Below are 6,000 nucleotides of genomic sequence, written 5' to 3'. Positions count from 1 at the left end.
CCTTTGCCATGTGGGGAGTCGGCCTGGTGGGACCCTTTCTGACTGCCAGATCACAGATGAAATTCATCCTCGTGGCGGTGGATTACTTCACAAAGTGGGTAGAAGCTGAGCCTCTTGCGAGCATCACCGCAGGAAATATCGTAAGTTTCTACTGGAAAAGGATCGTGTGCCGGTTTGGGGTCCCGAGGGCGACCGTCTCGGACAATGGGACGCAGTTTACAAGTAAACAGGCAAGGGAGTTATGTGAGGAGATGGGCATACAACGGAGATTTTCTTCGGTAGAACACCCTCAGACCAATGGACAGGCAGAGTCAGCAAATAAAGTGATCTTGCGAGGTTTAAAGCGCTGACTCTCTGAGGCAAAGGGAGCTTGGCTGGACGAGCTCCCGGTTGTTATTTGGTCCTACAACACGATGTCGCACTCAACCACAAAGGAAATAGACAACAGCTCTTGGCGGACAGGACCACAATTTGAGGGCGAGAATTCTTCTAACATGGCTGTGGAGTTGGACTTGCTGTCGGAAACGCGGGATGAGGCTCGTGTCAGAGAGGCTGCGATGAAACAGCGGGCTGCAGCGAGGTATGACAGAAAAGTCCACCCAAGGGCGATGCAGGAGGGAGATTTGGTTCTTAAGAAACGGACCGGGAATGTGGGGAACAAGTTGAGTTTGGTCTGGGAGGGCCCTTACAGAATCTTGAGAGCGTTGGGGAAAGGGGCCTACCACCTCGAGAGTTTGGATGGGAGGCGAGTGTCGCGATCTTGGAACGCATCAAGCTTGAGGTACTACTACAGATGAGGATTGAGGAAGAGATCGGATTGGGACAGGGGCAATCGACTAAGCAAGACTCATGAAGACTGCGGGATTAAAACAAAGACATGTTCTTGTTCTCCATCTCGGGAGTTTGTTGGCTAAAACACCTAAATTGTAAAAACGAAGACACATTCTTGTTCTCCATCTCGGGAGTTTGTTGACTATAACGTCTGATTGGAAATACAAAAATTGTATCAAGCGATTTCAATCACACTGAATTGCGGCAAGTGCTAGGTGGGAAAAGTTCCCTGGAGGTGGAGATCCCAACACGACCTTGATGTCTGGGGATCGCACCGGAAAAGCCGACGCTGCTCACCGTCACCCGTTGGCGACGTGTGCGAATAAGCTTCTTATCCAAACAGCCTCCCCAAAATTTGGGCGAGCGAACCTAACTAGGTTAAGTCTCGGGCAACCCACATGACCATTGGGACCCGAGCCACCGTAAGTCCTCGCCAAGCAAAACTGGCAAGGCCACACCTGATCTTACGGGAAAAGTGTGTGAACAAAGCCTCAGTTCAAAACTAAGCAAAAGTCCTAGTTAAACCCAGCACACCATCAATGTCGTCAAACGTAATTCAGACCCACGGAGACTGAGAGGGAAGCGTTGGAAAATTTCGGAAAAGCATTAAAACAAACATAGGAAATAAAGCTGAACTAATCAACTTAGAATCGAAACATACAATTGAAACAAGTTCATGATTGAATGGCAAAAGAAGTACTAGCATTACAATTATTAAAGATAGTTAACATTATATTTTCTTCTCTTGTTCCACAGCATCCCCGAGATCAACTGGGCAACTTCTGGTGGATCTTTTGGACCCTCCAGCCTGATTGGGGTGACCTTTTTAAAGATTCCCAACGAGTCGAGGTTAACGAAAGGGTGGGGGTGCTTGACTTGGGCCTTGGCGATGAGGAAGCCGCGAACGCGCTCTTTGGCCACCGCCTGGGCAGCTTCCTCTCTTATTTTCTCTTCTAGAGCCTTGGCTTGGGCGTCCTTTTCAGCCGCAAGCTTGCACTTAGACGACATATCCACCTTGGCCTCAGCGAGTGCCTTACCCTTACTCGCCAGTTCTTCACGCAAGGTGGTGATCTCTTTATCTTTGGTGGCCAGGTTTTCCTCCTGTGAGGCAGCAATGATCTCTTTGGCGTTGAGGTCCCGTTGGGGCTCCTCAATTCGGGTCTCGAGTCCTTCTTCTTTCTCGTTCGTCGTTAACAGTGCCAGCCTCGGCTCCTTGAGCTTTTGCCGCATCTTTTTAACCTTTCCCTCCTCTGCTGTCAATTGATTGGACAGTTTAGAGCAAGTATCACTCACCCGAAGGTTGTCAGAACACAGCTTCTCCACCTCCTGGCGGAGCTCGGCAACTCCTGCAAGAGGTCGTGCTTGCTGTGCCACTTGGACGAACAAGCACTCGGCACGGAGGAGGTTAGACACGGGTTTCTGGGCAACATCATGCGGGTCCTGACCAGAAGCCTCCCTCAATTTCTCAAGATAGAGGTGAGAAAGGAGGAATACAAAGGGATCTTGGGAGGAGCTGCTGGAAGGACTCTTCGGGCGGTCCGCAGGAAGATTCCCTCCTCCACCGCCAGCCCCGGGAAGGTGGGGGGTTGATGGGTCAAAGGTAGTCGGGCCGGGTGAGGGAGACGGCGGGCGGACAGAGAAAGGTTATTTTTGCCCTTCCAATGGGTCCGCGGTGTGAGGAGCGTCTGGAGGCGGAGAGGTGCCCGTCTCACCATGATGAGTGGACACCAGTGGGTTGCGAGCGCCATTCGGAGGGGGACCCACGGGCAGATTCAGATGTGACAGGTCCTCCATCTGTGCTGATCAAAGGGGTAGCTTGGGGGTTTGGCTCACCCAAATTTCTTCTCTTGGGCGAGCCGGCGTTCACCGGCGAGCATTTCCTTTTTTCCCCAACCTGGGCTAAGGAAGACACCTTGGCATTCCCAGAGGTGAAAGCCTTCACGAGCTCGGCAGTGGAGAACTTCATGTTCCTTGAAAAAACAAAAGGGAAAGTTGTTAGCAACAGAAAGGTCAAGGGGAGACCTGAAAGAACATTTAAAGGGGGAACCTAATCGCGGGAGTAGTTTGGAGCCCGTAGGAGCGTCGAGTAACTCAGCACAACTAAGGCGGGGAAGTCGGGAGAGGATCCCGAGGGCGAATTTCTCTCTAGCAGACATGAGTGCTTTAGAAGGGTCGGCTACGGGTTTAGGGCACTTGGTCCAGTAAAACAGGAAGAGAGCTTTCCCTTCTCTTTGTGTAAATGACGAAGGGTAAGCTGGGTGGACGACGACCTAGAAGTACCGACGAGCTAGATGGGGTGCAGGGTCACCCTGGTAAGGGATGAGTCGTTCCCGGCCCAGGCGGGGCGCCAGTACGACCCAGCCATGGGATCCCAGGGATCGGGGATCTACTTCAAAGAAAAAGAAGAAGAGGGCAGTTGAAGGAACTACATCGACACAGTTGCAAAGAATTTCAAAACACATCAAGTAAGCCCAGGCGTGGGGATGAAGTTGGCAAGGGGAGACGTTAACGCCACTCCGCACTTGGCTAAGAAATGGGGAGAAAGGGAGTTTGATGCCAAGGTCAAGGAACATATATTCATATATGAAAAGGAAATGGGAGTACTTGGGGTTCTTGAGTGCGCGTTGTTGCCACGGGCGGTTTTGGCCCTTGCAACCTGTGGTGCGAAGGAGGTTTTCTAACAACAGGGTGCTACAGAGACCACCAACCCTGCGGACAAGGTCAGAAATAGACTCATCAGTGGCAAGTTCCGAGGGTTGGTCAAGGATCCCTTGGTCAGGAGCGTTCTGGACCGGAGAAGGGAGAGTGGCGAAGGTTTTCAAGCGGTGAGCTTTGATTTCCTCCACAGAAGAAAGAGCTCTTGTTGAAGGCATCGTGAAGAAAAAAGGAAAGAGTAAAAACAGGGACGAGAATACTAACCAAAAAGAAACTGTGTAGAAGAGAGCAGGAAAGGTCGGAGTTCGCAGGGTTGTCAAGAGAAGCTAGTGTGAGAGCCAGGAAAGAATATGAAGGTAGTTGGTAATAAGGGATGAGTTAATGAAGAAAGGGGAAAGGGAATGTTTACAGTTAAGAAAGGAATCGTGACCTATAATGGCAAGGTGAAGTGATTCCTAGAGGAAAGGACGCGTATTTCAGGGAGTGGGAGTGGCGCATTAAATAAAAATTATGACGGTTGATTGGTTTAAATTCAAATTGGCAGGCTTTATTACGGTTCAAGGGGACGTTTCGAGGACAGCGGTTGGGATTCTGCAGATTCGCTGACCTTTGCATTTCTTCAGTACGTTACATGTGGCCTACACACGTCAAGCCACCATGATTCACGGTGATCACAGTTGGAACTGGGCGAGAGAACCAAGCACCGTCGCCTCAAGCCTACCTGTGGACTCGTGGACTCGGAGGGACTCGTGAAGAGAATCAGAAATTGGCCTTAGCTTTACTTACTATGCCATGTTGGCAATCATTCTTGATCACTAGGCTTTGGCATTAGTTAGTTCTTCTCATTTTTGTCGCCTCGATTATTAAGACACTCTTAGCTCTCATGCTTCGAGCTCGGTGTCTTGTGGACTTGTGGACTGGGCGAGACCCCAGGGGCGCTTGCTTCAGGGCAGTGCGCGAGCCAGGGAGTTGGGCCTCTCCCAGAAGGCCCAACTAGCCCAGTAAGGACAGTTAGGAATGCTAGACCCAACCCCTAGCCTATAAATAGGGGGCGGTTACCAATTGTAAGGGACTCTTAGCTCATTTGAGAAATAAGAAATTTGAAATTCAGTTACATTCTCTCTCTAAGCGGTTACATGCTCTCTCTCTTTCTCTAAATTCTCACATTGCAATCCCTTCACTCTAGGTACAATACCTCACCTCTATGTTCTTGGATGGAACAGAATGTATATTATCATAAAAAGCCTGAGCCAAAAACACTCAAGGCATGAACCAAGTACAATCTGAAATGAAGTAAACAAAAGCAACAAAGAAACCTAAGTTGTGCTATAACCCACCACCAACCCACAGAATGACTTAGACAGAATCCCAAGAAGGAGCCTCATTAAAACCTTACTTGGAAAAACCCAATGGGATAAAAACGAAGCAAGGAAAAAGAGTACCACAATCCTGGGATAGTCATTCTGCACTAGTACAAATAAGCACTACAATCCTTGAAACAAATAATTAACATTAGCTCAATCCATGGACCTTTACATCACTAAAACTACTTCAATTTGCATCATAATCCACGAAAATCAGCAGCAACAGCAGGCCAAAACGTTTTATTAATAGCAGCAGCAGCAGTCATAGGCAACAGCAGCAACAGCAGTAAACAACAACCACAACAACAGTCAATTTCGTAACAGTAACAACAACAGTATAAATCATCATCAGCAGCAGCAGCAAACAGCAACAGGAAACAGCGGCAAAACAGCAACAGCAACAGCAGTAACAGCAAATAAACGACAACCAAAACAGCAACCAGCAGCAACAAAAACGAAAACAGCCACTCCAAACACCCTGCAGACAAATTAAAACAGCAAAGAAAATGTTTAATGGCCCTGTATTACCCACATAAGTCCAAATCGGCTCCACACGGAAGCACCCTTCCTTGGCCAGTTCACCCGCCTCCGCATTCTCTTCCCTTAATATATGATATACGCCGTTACAAGCCACCATTGGTAATAGGTAGTCTATCATATTCAACTCATTTGTGAGGTTCCATGGCTTGTTTTTCACCCCGCTTATCCAACCAACAGCAAGAGTAGAATCACTCTCAATCTCCACATAAAGAACCATAAATTGTTCGCAAAACATCAAAGCATATGTAACGCCCTGATTTCTCGAGTGTCACACAGTAACCAACTAATCCAATTTTCGTAAAGAATTTTCGTCGATTCAATTATTAATCTTTGATTAATGACAAAGGTTCATTAATTGCAAAACTCTTGAAAGATTAACCTTTACAAATCTCGCGGAAGTAAACATCATCCCAAAACTTTTGAATTAAATACAATAAGTATGAAATATACATCTAAAACCAAAGTAAATTACATCAACTTTATTTATCCAAATGAAAGCAAAATAATTGTTCAATGCGTTCCAAACTCGGTACTCTCGACCTTTAGAGAAAATGGATGTCTCTCAACCCAAACCTATTCCTTGGCCTCTTCCTCTTTATCTTCTTCCTCC

Source organism: Lotus japonicus, chromosome 2 (genome assembly GCF_012489685.1).
Source record: "Lotus japonicus ecotype B-129 chromosome 2, LjGifu_v1.2".
In the NCBI taxonomy this organism is placed as follows: Eukaryota; Viridiplantae; Streptophyta; class Magnoliopsida; order Fabales; family Fabaceae; genus Lotus; species Lotus japonicus.
This window is presented reverse-complemented; position numbering follows the sequence as displayed.